The 14,461-nt window shown below is 38.2% G+C and overlaps 1 long non-coding RNA gene across 1 annotated transcript in view; it reads left to right on the forward strand.

Annotated features, from left to right (window-relative positions):
• The window catches only part of LOC138745589 (uncharacterized), a 43,760-nt gene that overhangs the window by 15,380 nt on the left and 13,919 nt on the right, over positions 1-14,461 (forward strand). The window contains exon 2 of the long non-coding RNA XR_011346352.1: positions 12,847-12,894. This is a non-coding gene — a long non-coding RNA (uncharacterized lncRNA). The remainder of the gene's footprint in view (positions 1-12,846; positions 12,895-14,461) is intronic.

A 14,461-nucleotide genomic window follows, 5' to 3' on the forward strand; every position in this document is an offset into this window, starting at 1 on the left:
TCCCTCACATAATAGCTCTGTTGCTCTGTCCCTCAAAAATTGGCCACATGAATGCGCCTCTGGTTCTGAGAGTGGGAATGCTGGTAAGGATTACAAACTTAATTTCTTGTGGAAGCTGAGAAGAAATATTGAAGGAGGGACAGACGTGGGGCCAAGCTGCGGGGGAATCTGGATGCCCATCATCATTCATTCATCAGAATTACTGTAGGTCGAGTTTCAATCAACTTAAGTATTGTAAACCTTCCGTCTAGAGTGGATATCTCCCTGGTTTTGAATGAAGTATAATGTATGAAGGTTCGAAATATAAAAAAGGCAGTATATATGGGCACATCTTTCAAGCAAAGTACGATTTTCCAATTCCCCCTCATGTCCTGCATTAATTGCCAACTTTCACGAGGCCAATGTTATTCACACAGCTATAAATCAAAATGCAAATCAAAAAATAGAGGGCAGCTTCCCAATGCTTTAAATTCAACCTGACATTTAACTTGGATTCCAAAACTAGGGAAAAATATCAACAATATATATATGCATTCTGGAAGCTTGAAGAAAGGGTGGCAAGAAAGGAGGCAGGGAAACACATTTAATTATTTTTATGACAAATAAAAATATGATCCTTCAAAAGTAGTGAAGTTTAAATGTTGCCATCTATTAAGTTCTTGCAAACTCGCCAGACGGTGGATTGTGAAAGGTGCTGCTGCCAGAGCAGTTATAACGGCAGTGTTGCCACTGATGTGGACCAGTGAAAGCCTCTCCGGAGACACACCACTGCTCCGCAGGGTCCTGCTGTCCAATGCTGATGCCGATGACCCCTTACAAGCATTAAATGGCCTGTGGAAGGAGCCAAATGTTTTTTTTATATTCCTGAGGCTATGCAAGACTGTGCCCAAAATAGTGGCACCTCTGCTGGGTAGTGGATCACAAGGGGTTGCAGACTCCAAGAGAGCTGTGGACCAACACAGTGCACCATAAACAGGGAGAACACCAACCACCCCCTCCCCCACCCCTCATCACCATTCAGAAGAGAAGCACTGGAGAAAACCCTACAGGACTGTGACCATCGCAGCGGAGCAGCCAGGGATTCAGCGACTGAAGGACCCACACAGGCTGAGGGCTGTTGGTGACTTGCAGTTGAAGAACTCACACAGGCTGCAGATTGCAAGTGAATTGTGTTCAAAGAACCCAGACAAGCGCTGCTTGTTAAATGCCATTTCATCTCCTTGAGTGGCGTCAAAGGAGTGGATTATTTTTCAGAATGGTGTATTGTCATTAACTGAATTTTATTTCTCATTTTGCTATTGAGCTCATATTGCATAAACTCATTTGAGCATTCATTCATTTTTTGACCCTTTTATTGTGTGATAATGGCAAGTAAGGGATGCAGTATTGAAACATTCTGGCATTTATGCAAAATGGTACTTAACAAGTTTCACAGGACAGAAACTATTTGCTTGCACAATTTTCTGCTTGATTGCCCATGCAACATGAGGCCCTGTTCTGATCTCAACTAGGAATCGTTTTCTTGCTGCAATTGTATGACTGTGATCTTCAAAGATCCAAATTCAAAAACAAAGCAACCTCACAAATGGATAAAAATAAAGACAAGGACATACTGTATCAAATTATAAAGAGTTATTTCACAAATCACAGGAGGCTACATTTAATCAGAATATCAGGTAGCTGTTCTTAGCATCTGATATCTGACAACCTCTCAAAACCATTCAGAGTTAAAGAGTTAATTGCCCTAATTTTGATACTGTCAGCAAAGTGAACTGCTTCAAACACAATTAAGGTTATTTTTGCAATAGCAAAAATAAAATAACAGAGTTAATTTTAGCATAACCTACACTGCAGTATTTATTCTGATATACTGTATATTAAAATGTAATTATAACAAGTCTCAAGAGTAACTAAGTTCTCTATTGCTGAAGTACCTTCACTAATATGTATGTTTTTGGAAGTGTACAAAGGTGACTGTGCAAGTATTTTAGCTTTTCAGTTGGGAATTTCCAAAATATCGTTTGTCAGAGTAAACCAAAAGGCCATGATGACATTGCAATAATGTGAAAATCATTCATTACTTCAGTGCTTCAGTTATTTTATATAGCTTTGGATTTATCTGATCAATATTTCCTGCACTTAACTGATAATGAGGAAGAAATTTGTTTCCTGCAAAAAGATATCAATAACCAGGGTGGGGGAGCAGAAAAGTGTTCCATTGGATTTAACATGGAGAAGTTTCGAGGAACTGAGGTATCTACGAATACACATCCTTTGATAACTGCTGCTAACAGGGCGGGTGTATAAGAAGATCCTTCAGTTAGACCTCTTAATTGGGCTGAGGCCCAGAACACATGGGCACAGATGTTATGCTAAAGCAGTAGAAAACATTAATAAGGCAACCATCAGACTACAGTGTAAGATTTCCTTTTAGAAAGGCTTTGTTGGAGAATTTCAAAGATTGCATACTTAGATTTTGGGAAATCTGAAGTCAGCTGTGAAGCAAAAGGGGTGGTGTTGCTACAATTGCTTTCCACATTGTTTTCCTCCCTTCTGTGGTCTTCATGCTGATTTTGTTGGCAAATACCATAAGTTCTACCCAGTTGTTGTTAAATAAAAGATATATCTGAAGCTATACATGTTTTGAATCCATGTCTCATAGCAATAAGCTGTGGTAATGTTCTTGGAAGAGAGATCTTATAGAATATCCCTAGCATTTCAATCAAAATGGTCATCAGAATTTCTTGATGCTGTTTAATCAGGCGGATGTCTAATTTGTGTCTAATTTATCTTCTTGCTTGTGATGAATACAAGTAAATTTCTTACCTGAATTTGTCTCTCTCCTTCATACTGTTCTGAGGGGAACTTTTTTCTTTTTAGTTGCCAATTAACCTTTAGCCCCTGTACACGTTGAGGGTGGGAATAAATCAGATCACACGGAGGAAGCCCACGCAGACTCGGGAAGAACATACAAAGTCCTTACAAACAGAGGCGGATTTGAACTGGCCTTGTAACAGCTTTGCCATCTGTGCCACCTTTTTTTCAGTAAAGAAAATGAATTTAATAATTTGGTTGATCTAATGAAATTTAACATTTATTTCTTGTCTCAGTATTTTTTCCATAAACATTAAGGGATGAGGCACACATTGGAGATAAAACTCTTCTTAATGTTGCGATATTCAACACCACTCTTTAAATCTCTGCTCGGGCATTCATCCAGAACTGCAAAATCCATGACATCAAAGCATCACATGAGTATATTCTGCCTTGCAAGTTTCGAAGACCCACTGCATTTACAAAAATCAAATTGCACCATCTGCTGGCAAATGTTGTAATCTCTGGAAAGAAAACATTCTCAATTTAGGGAAGTTTTCAGAATAGCAGTTTTTAAAAAAAAAATAACTATTTGAAGGAAGATATTATAACCAAGCAAAAGATACTAGTAGAAGATGTGGTGGGTGAATTTTTTTTCTAAAAGAAGCAGAGCTAGAAATAATAATGATATCAATGTCCTTGCATTGGGACTTTACAAGGAAACATAGAAACATATAAGATAGGAGCAGGAGTAGGTCATTCGACCCTTCGAGCCTGCTCCGCCATTCAACGATATCATGGCTGATCTTAAAGTTCAGTACCCCGTCCCCGCCTTCTCTCCGTAACCTTTAATACCCTTACACTGAAGAAATAGATCTAATTCCCTCTTAAATAGATTTAATGAACCTGCCTCTACTGCCCTCTGTGGCAATGAATTCCACAGATTCACCACCCTCTGGGTAAATAAATTCCTCCTCATCTCGGTCCTAAATGGTTTGCCTATTATCCTCAAACCATGGCCCCGGGTTCTGGATTTTCCCATCCTTGGAAACATCCCATCTGCATCCATTCTGTCCAGTCCTGCCAGAATCTTATATGTCTCTATGAGATCCCCTCTCAATCTTCTAAACTCCATCGAGTACAATCCCAATTTGCGCAATCTTTCCTCATAAGTCATTCCTGCCATTCCAGGTATCAGCCTGGTGAATCGCCTCTGCACTCCCTCCATTGCAAGAACATCCTTCCTTAGATAAGGTGACCAAAACTGCACACAATACTCCAGGTGGGGTCTCACCAAGGCCCTGTACAGCTGCAGTAAGGTAAGTATATTTTGAAAGTAGGAATCCAATGAACCTCGAGAGGAATACATCACATGGAAAACAAATGTTTTGAAGCTTTTCTTTACAACTATTTAATTGAGTTTAAAAAAAAATTGTAACCTTTATGATCACATTTTAACATTGTACACCCCCTTGATAGGCCCATATTTATTTGTGAATCTTGAATTCTATTTATCTGTATGAGGGATACTTTAAATCACCAAATCCCAATACTGCTTCCAAAATTATGTTGGGTATGGAATTTTAGGATTTTGTCTCAGAATTTGATAGAAGAGCAAAGAAAGAGAAAGATTTCCAAACTTGAAGGGAACCCCCAACAGGATATCCTTTTTCAAAGTCGAAGTTCAAATTTCAAAGGTTCACATTATTGTCAGAGTACATACTTGACATCACATGCCAGATTATTTTTTTTCCTGTGGGTCAGGCAGAATTTTTACTTATTGGTAGTGTAAAAAAACTGTACTCAAGCAAGATATGTATACCAAAGAGAAAAATGTAAATAAAGAAAGAAATGTAAACAAACTAATAAATAATGTGAAAAGTAAAAGTTCTTCAATGAGTCTCTGATTGAGTCTAGGAATCTGGTGGAGGAGGGGTAGCAACTGTTCCTGAACCTGGTGGTACAAGTCTTGTGGCACATATGTCTTTCCTGATAGCAACAATGAGAACAGAGCATGTCCTGGCAGGTGTGGATCTTTTGTGATTGATGCTGCTCTCCGGCGGCAGTGACCTACAGCATGGTCACAGGCTCTTCTGGCCCACGAGCCCGTGTTGCCTACATACCCCAATTAATCAGTAACCCCAGTACATATTTTTTGAAAGTTGGGAGGAAACCAGAGCACCCAAAAGAAACCCATGCAGACACAGGAAGAACATAGAATCTCCTTGCAGACGGCGCTGGATTGGAACCCAGGTCACTGGTGCTGTAATAATGTGCTAACATTGACCATTTCCCTCATCAACTTTATCTGTTTCCTCATCAAGGATTATATCAACTTAGTAAACATGATTTTCCCTCAAGGTCTATGCTGATTTCTCTTGATTTCTTTTCGTCCAGATGACTGATAAAATGCTGATCTGAATCTGATCTGACCTCAAGTAAATAAAAGGAATAAAAAAGTGCAAATGCTGGAAATCTGAATATTTTTAAAAAGTATTGAAAAAAACTGGAAACCTATCAGGAAGAATCCATGCAATTAATATTTCAGGTCAAAAATCCTTATTCAGAACTAGGAAAGAGATGTCTGGTGGGTTTTAAGTTAGCATTGGGCAGTCAGTCAGGCAGGGTGGATAGGGTGGATAGGAACAAGGGATCATTTAATTGATGGGTTTCTGAGAAAAAGAGCATGGACATAAAAAGCCATGAGATGAGTGAGATGTGGGAGCAAGAACACAAATAAAGAAAATAAAGGTTAAGAAATCTGGGCCCGTTGGTTGTTCCCAGAAGTGTTAATAAAGGGAGAAAAATAGAGCCAAGCAATTGGCTTACTGCAGAATTCGACAGTTCTGATATCGACTGAGAGAGCAAATCATCCAAAATTGGAGTACTAGATATTGAGTCCAGAAAGCTGAAATGTGCTCAGTTAGAAGATGAAATTCTGTTCCTCAGCATTGCAGTGCAAGAAGCCACTGACAGAGAGGTCAGAATGGGACTGGGATGGAGGATTAAAGCAACAGGAAGTGCAGGGCTATGCCTGAAGATTGAGCGCAGGAACTTCTCAATATGGTCAACTGTTTGGCTTCTCCAGTGCAGAAGATGCACTTAACAACCGAGCCAGTTTTATGCAACATGCAGGCTGGGAGATTTTGCTTCCTGGGCAAGCATCTCCTGAATCTGAAGGAGAATCTTGATTCCATAGGCGGCCTTGTGCTGATGTAATTGGAAGCGATTGTGGGAAAGGGAAGGAAGTCTGGGAACGAGAAAAGAAAGCAAAACAAACCATTTGTGGAGGTTTGAAGGAGATTCCTTGTTCCTTTAGCTCTACCGAAAATAAAAAAAATCAAATAAGATCAATTTTCCCTTTGGGTTTCAGAGATTCTGTGTGTTGAATTGGTACGGTCAATTCATTTCTACAGGGCTTGTTTTAATTTCAGCCAACTAAAGTAGGTGTCAATAATGTCAAAACTAAGGATATATTTTAGATTGCAAATATTAAAATTAATTTCTTTTAAAAATATTTTTATTAAGTTTAACATATAAGCATAAATACAAAATTGACCATTACAAAATAATTTATTTGTATACAAGTGAGCACTCATGAAAAGAAGCAAAACTACATCAATAATTGCTTGTAATACCTCCAAAACATTTCATTGAATTGATCCATGTAACCATGTTAAACTCTCTTATTGAAATAACTTGTATAAAATAAAAAAAGAAAAAAAATCCTAAAACCTAAAAATTTAAATTAACTCTAATCTAACCTCTCCCTCTCATCAAGGTTACCTTTTGAATTAATTTAAAGAAAAATCAATAATGTGGGATAATTGGCAACCCTGGAGAACAGGCAATGAATGACCAGAACATGCAATAATTGTTAATTCTCCCAATTATAAAAAAAATCTAAGAATGGGTTTCACAATTTCATAAATTGATACTTTCTATCGTTGATATTATATCTAATTTTCTCTAAACTTAGATAGGACATTATATCATATAACCACTGTGTATGAGTAGGGTGTGAATCATCTTTCCATTTCCATAAAATTGCTTCTCTGGCTATCAATGTGGTAAAAGGTAAAACTTTTTCCTGAGATGCCGATATAAATTTATCTGAATCATGAGAAAAACCAAACAAAGCAATTAATTGGCAAGGTTCCAAATTAATCTTAACAATCATTGATAAAGTTTTCAAAATGTCTTTCCAGAATCTTTCTAAATTTGGACACTCCCAAAACACATGGGATCAGAGAAACTTCAAAAATGTAATATTATGGGCAAATTAATTGATTTCATTATGGGCAAATGTTTTCCTGAAATATTGTAGCTTGCTAAATATTGCTAAATGAATGGGATGGTTTTAAGCATGCACATTTTCACCTCTACCGTTATTTCTTTTTGTCTTTTTAAAACTTATTTTGTGCTTCTTTCCTCATCCCTGATCTACATTTTGACCACCAGATGGCAGTTGATGCTTGGCAAAGGGGCAATTTTTATAAACAATCCACTCTGTCACCTTGGTGATCAGCTCAGTGCTCAAAGAGCTCCAGAAACGTTGGAGTTAGTTCCCATTTGGAGTGAAATCCATTATCTTGTAAGTCATTGTTTAATTGACAGCTTTTTTTTTAAAAGCCAAAAGTTAAGATTCACTAACCATAATTGAAGTAACAGGGTTTTAAAAAAAATATTAAGATTCAACTTTATTGTCAGAATCAGAATCAGGATTTATTGTTATGAACAAGTCATGAAATTTGGTGCTTTGTGGCAGCGTCACAGTGCAAACATTCATATTATAACCATTTTACAACATTACTATAAAAATAAAATAATAACAGTATTTGTGCACGGAAAGTAAGTTCATTGATTATTCAGGAATCTGATGGCAACGGCAAAGAAGCTGTTCTTGTGCCGCCGAGCGCTCATCTTTAGGCTCCTGTACCTTTTTCCTGATGGTAGAAGAGTGAGGAGGGCATGGCCTGGGTGGAGGGGGGTCTTTGAGGATAGAGGCTGCTCTTTTAAGACTCCGCCTCAAGTGGATGTCCTCGATGGAGTGAATTCCGGTGCCTGTGATGTCGCAGGCAGAGTTAACAACCCTTTGGTGTTGTCTTGAGAGTTGGCATCTCCATTATCAGCCAGAATGCTCTCCGCAGTACACCTGTAGAGAGTCTTTGGTGACATTCCGAACGTTCTCAGACATCTTACAAAATATAGCTGCTTATAAGCTTTCTTTGTGATTGCATCAACATGGAGGCTCCAGGATAGATCCTCGGAGATGTTGATACCCAGGAATTTGAAGTTCTTGATCCTCTTCACTACTGAGCTCTTGGTAAGAACTGAGTCATGTTTCCCTGACTTCCTCCTGAAGTCCACAATCATCTCCTTGGTTTTGCTGACGTTGAACACAAGGTTGTTGTCATTACACCACTCAATGAGCTGATCTATCTCCCTCCTGTCCACTTCCTCATTGCCATTTGTGATTCTGCTGACAACTGTTGTGTCATCGGCAAACTTATGGAAGGCATTGGAATTGTGCCTGGCCACATAGTCATGGGTATATAATGATTCATCTTCATTGTGGCAAGTAAAATACAAAGCCAATAAAATACAATTAGCATCCAACCAGAAGTTAGAAAATAGTGCTATATAAAAATAACTACGTGCAAATAAAAACAAGCACACAATTATAAAAGTACTGACAGTTCAATGTGAGTGCAGTACCATGCCGCTCTGTGATTTAAAGTTCAGCAGGGTTACAGCCTCGTGAAAAAAAGCTCTTCTTGAGCCTGCTGGTTAAAGAGCGAAGGCTCCTCTCGCACCTACCAGATGGGTAAGAGTAAAAAGACCATAGTTGGGGTGAGATGCATCCTTGATGATGCTCTTTGCCTTGCCCAGTCAACATTCCTGAAAGGTGTTCTCAATGGTTGGCATTTGGATACCGATAATCCATTGGGCAATTTTCACCATCCACTGAAGTGCTTTACGGTCCGATATGAGACAATTACCATACCACACTGAGGTGCCATAGGCAAGTAATCTCTTAACGGTACAGCGATAAAAATCCATCAATATCCTGGGACAGAGCTGGACTTTCTTCATGACCTGCAGGAAGTAAAGATGCCGTTGTGTCTTTTTGAACAGGATGGAGGAGTTCAGGGACCAGGTGAGATCATCAGAAATGTAGACACCAAGGTATGGTTTTAATCTCATTTTATGGCACTGGAAGCAAGTTACCAATTAATGATTGCTTAATAAACTATATTGCAGATATATATTTTTGTGAAATATTTGACAATACAATTTTGTCCTCTAATGTAGAGAATATTTGGCAACTTTTGTTTAATTCTGGTTTACTTCCCTTTCATAACCAACCACATGGTGGGCATAGAGGTTAGCACAACACATTTACAGTGCCACCGATGGGGACCAGGGTTCGAATCCCTCACTGTCTGCAAGGAGTTAGTATATTCTCCCTGTGTCTGCATGGGTTTTCCTCGGGGGCTCTGGTTTCCTCCCACTGTTTGCAACGTACCGGGGGCTGTTGCTTAATTGGGTGTAAATTGGGCAGCACGGACTCTTAGGTTGAAATTGTCTGTTACCCTGCTCTAGCCTGAATTTAAATTTAATTCTATTAAATCGATTTGCAAACACCACCTGTTTATCAAAACAGAAAATTAAGATGCAAGTTATTCACAAAATTGACAGTAAACAGTAATAGACAATAGATTTCTTCAGAATTTAACCATTCTTTAGTTTTATTTTTACACAGTGACAATATAATTATATACTCTATGCATAAAAACTTTATTCAAGTTTGACAGGAATATTATGCTATGCATTCCAAAACAATGAATCAAAGTACATAACGAAGCAATGTTATATGAAGTATGGTGTTATTTTACTAACCCCTACAAAATGTCATTTCTATGTGCTGGTTTTCATCTGAGCCATTTGTGTGGGGCTTATGTATCAATAGAATGCTATGATGGTGTTGCTTGGATACATTGGGTAGTTCGGTGTACATTCCATGTGGAACCTTGACTCCAAATCAATTTCAATGGCTTTAGTGTGGACAAGAACATTTATGTATTGTTATTTCTAATTTCTATATTTTTGTGGCAACATGAAAGGCAGACCAGCTGAGGAGAATGATTTTGAACAGTTAGTGTCATATCTTTGTGCACCTCATTCTTTGCTTTTGGATTCAACAATTTAAATTGAATGATACTGAAATGTACTTTTTAAAATTTGATCCATCTGATTTTTTTACAGTGCTGTAGTCTTATTTTGAGCCTTTGATCCTATTAATTTCATTTCTTTATGTATGAGAAATATCATTTCTGACAGATAAACAAGAGTCGAAGTATTATGATTTCTGTGGAATATACAGTAGTCCAATAGCATTCTTACCGGGAGGTACCAAACAATGACCATTTCCAAGAGAAAATCTAACTAACTACATTTTATATTAAATAGCATTATCATTACCAGGTCCTCTACAATCAATATTCTGGGGGTGAAGTGAATGGGCTGTCACCATTCACTAGAAACTCAACAGGATCAACCATATAATGATAAGAGTGGGTCAGAGGTTAGGTATCCTGTGGCAAGTAACTCACCTCCTACTGACACCCCAAATCCTTTCAGTCATCTACAAGAAATAAATCAGAAGTGTGGCAAGAAGAAAGCTCATACACAACAGATCAACTCAATTGATTGGAGCACCATTTGTCACCCCGAACTTGTCTTCCCTCCAGCACCATCACAATGTGGTTGCAGGTTGCAGCATCTATTGAGTGGGAACATAAGAAATAGGAGCAGGAGTAGGCCATCCGGCCCATCAAGCCTGGACTGTCATTTAATGTGATTATGGCTGATCTGACCAACCTGCCTTTTCTTCATATCCCTTAAATTCCTTACTATGTAAAAATCTATCCAACTTTGTCTTAAATATATTTACTGAGGTCATCTCCATTGTTTCAAGAGGTAGCAAATTCCACCAATTCACCAGACGCTGAGAAAAGCAGTTCCTCCTCCTCATCTCCATCCTAAATCTACTACCCTGAATCTTAAGGTTATGTCTCCTAGGAATGAATTAGCGTGCTCTCACATCTCATATATCCATCCACTTAGAAGCAGACAAGCAGGAACACGACGGCCACCCACAGATCCAGCTCTGGGTCAAACACTAAACTGACTTGTGAATATACCATTGTTCCTCTTACTGCTGCAACTCCCTAGCTGGCAGTATTGTGAGAGTACTTTCAATGGAAAGTCCCTAGCCTGAAAAGATTATTTGTTCTAAAGAAAGCAGCATATCTACAGCATCTGGTTTAATATGGAGAGGAGAAGCATTATGGAGGGCAGCATGGTTGGAGTAGCAGTCAGCGCAATGCCTTTACAACCCCAGCAATCGGGACTGGGGTTCAACTCCTGCATTGCCTATTTGAGTTTGTACATTCTCCCTGTTTCTGTGTGGGTTTTGCCCAGAAGCTCTGGTTTCCTCCCACTGTTCGAAACATACTGGCTAGGTTAATTGGGTGGCACAGACTCGTAGAGCCAAATTGGCCTTATACCATGCATTATGTGTAAATTGAATTTTAATGTAATTGGCATTGTCCACGGAAACCCCACAGTCACTCACAGCCACATTTTCTTGTACTATTTTTCCCTAAACCTAATTATGTAAGTTGCATTAAAATCTATATCTAAATTTTGTTTTGTCAGAATTCATTGAATAGTTGAAGTGATTAAACTGATAAAAAATATTTTATAGGGTAGATAAAATAAAATGGCAGCACTACTGGAGCTGCTGCCATTGATATGGACCCAGAGAGAGGGGGGAGCGGAGACACAGAACTCCCCTGCAGGGTCCTTCAGCTCAGTCCTCTGATGACGGCTCCATACAGGCATTGAACAGCATGTTAAAGGAGCTGTGTTCAGCAGCAGCTCTGAGGGTTTGTAGGCTCTGGGAGAGCAGTGGATTGGTGCAGGGCACCAGTAACTGACCAGCAATGGGCTGAAAGACACACACAGATGGCGAGATATTGGCCACTTGAGGACAATGAATCCACAGATACTGTGGGCTGCTGGTGACTTGAGCACGAGGGACTCACCCCAGGCTGCGGGCTGTCGCTGCTGGAGGCTGGTTCTTGGGAGTCGGGACTGGGATTTGAGGGGATGATGAGGGAAAGAAGGGCCCCAGAAGGACCCTGGGTGCTGAAGACTTCCTCATCGTGTTGGAGGCTTGGATCTGGGTTTGGGTTGCCAATGGTTTGAACTGAACTAGAGTGCAGATGCTATGAGATCTCTGGAGGGATATCCATGGTCACCCACTGTCTCTGAGAGGACTCTCTTTTGCTTCACTTTCTCTGACTGTAAGGAGTGTCAGGCAATGCTAATGGAAAATATTTGTCTGCTTTATAGGTTGATGTAAGGCAATTTTGTGTAATATTGCATTTCTGCTTTTATACACGTCAATAAATAGCATCTAATCCAATATGGGGAATCCAAAAAATATATATTGCAATTAAATCATGAGAGCCAACCAAATTGGGAAAAATCAGGATTTTTTTTCCCACACATGGAAGAAGGATAACTGGGTCACTTGAAATTTTCAAAATTTAATTGAATTTTGTTTGCAGAGGGGATCTGAAATGGACATTTGCAAGATGTGAGAATCTACGTTGCAATTTTAATCTTCTCAGGCTTAGATCTGTATGCTTTCAAATAGTTGCAATAATATGCTATCACATCTACCCCTATCTCATCTGATTTACCCGATTCCTCTTGGAAACTGCTTGGCATTTCTGAAAATTAGAGATTATTGATTCATGCAGGGAGTTGCTTCTCTTATTTGAAGTAGTGAAAAATCGATAAATAGCTTGTAGTTTTGCTCTCTTTGATTGTTCATATGCATATAAAATTGATTAATTGGTAGCAATAAATTCACAAAATCAGTTATTTTCTGTATGCAATGTTTTGCTATTTTTTAAAACTGATTTCACCATTATCACAGTAACCTTTATTTTTCAGAATGCTGATGTGATTGTCAAGATTGCAGACTGTTATGATAAGCCGGTGGTGAGCAATTTTTGTTTAATTTCTACCTTCATGTTAAATTATCTCATTTTTATTCTGAGATAAATCCTCTATGTGAGAAATGTAAAATTGAGGCTTCTTTGATTCATATGCTTTGGACGCCCTAGTTTAGAAAAAGTTTGGAAAGATGTTTTTCAAACATTATCAGTGATTCTTAAGTTTAAATTGGAAACTTGCACTTTAATTGCTCTTTTTGGATCATTTCAAGATGACGACATTTCCTTGACTTCAATTCAAAACCAAATGTTATCTCTTTCTTCTTTGATAACCAGACGTGCAATTTTGGTTAAATGGAAAGATAACCCTCCACCTACACATACACAATGGCAAAATTATATCATGTCTTATTTAAGATTAGAAATATATTAGATATGCCATTAAAGATTCAAATACTAATTTCCCTAATGACATGGGGCCCTTTACCACAATCTAAAGTTTTAGGATTATTATAAGCTGTGTTGTCTGTTTCCAGGTTGTCACCACTTGATACCAACATGTTAGTTATTTTCCCCCCAATCTTGTATAGGGGTGGGGGTTTTAATTTTTTTTCCTTTTTCTTGTAATTTGTATTTCAATATATAATTGTATTGTTTATTTTCTTTAATTACTGCAAACTTCAATAAAAATATCTTTAAAAAAAGAAACAATACCATCAATTCTTAATTCTTGTTGAATATGCCTTATACATGTGTTATGGAAAGCAGCAAATTATGTAGAAGATTTGTAACCCAGATTATTATTTTATATGAAGCAAATACTATAAAGATGCATAAAAATAATTGGCTGCTAATTAATCATTCCTGACCTTTTAATTAATGTTTTAGTCTTTGTGTCATCGTGCTTTAGGAAGTGACTAACCACCAAATATGCATATTTATGGTAATTACATGAAAATAGGGTGATCAGAATAAAAAAGCTAACCAGTCTGAGTGGTGGGATCACCTCAGGGAAATCAATTCAACCGTGCTGTAAACGGTTATATGGTTATATGGTTAAAGCATCACTTCCTTAGCAGGTAGTCAGTCCTTTGAAGCTTCATGCCTCATTGCATTAATGTGACGCTAATCACATTTTGTGGCAATTAAAAACTTATTTTATAGCAACGCAGTTTGGGAAAACATCACAGCATCATCACTGAAGAAGCATAAACACAGGGGTTAAACTCACACCCTTGCACTTAAAGCAGTACAGAAGTAAACGGGAGCAGGTGTGAAAGGTTCATACCTTCTCTATCTGTGATGACACATTTGAAGGACTGTTTCTGGTTCTTGAGCACCTGTTAGAAGATGACCTCTCCCTGATAAGATCAGAGATGAGGCTCCAGTATTTGCACAGGGGACTATTAATTAACAGTTAGTGGATGGAAAGATCTTGTTCCAATCTCTCTATTGGAAAGGAGAATAAGTAGAAGAGTGAAGCTCACTTTGGTTTTGTGTAAATGATGTAAATATTTATGACATTTTTAGTATAGCATAATTTCATTTAAATGGTTTGTTTTTTGCCCAATGTTTTAATTTCTGGGCTGCCTGTCTTCTGTGAGGATTTAAAA

The sequence above is a fragment of the Narcine bancroftii genome, chromosome 11 (assembly GCF_036971445.1).
Source record: "Narcine bancroftii isolate sNarBan1 chromosome 11, sNarBan1.hap1, whole genome shotgun sequence".
In the NCBI taxonomy this organism is placed as follows: Eukaryota; Metazoa; Chordata; class Chondrichthyes; order Torpediniformes; family Narcinidae; genus Narcine; species Narcine bancroftii.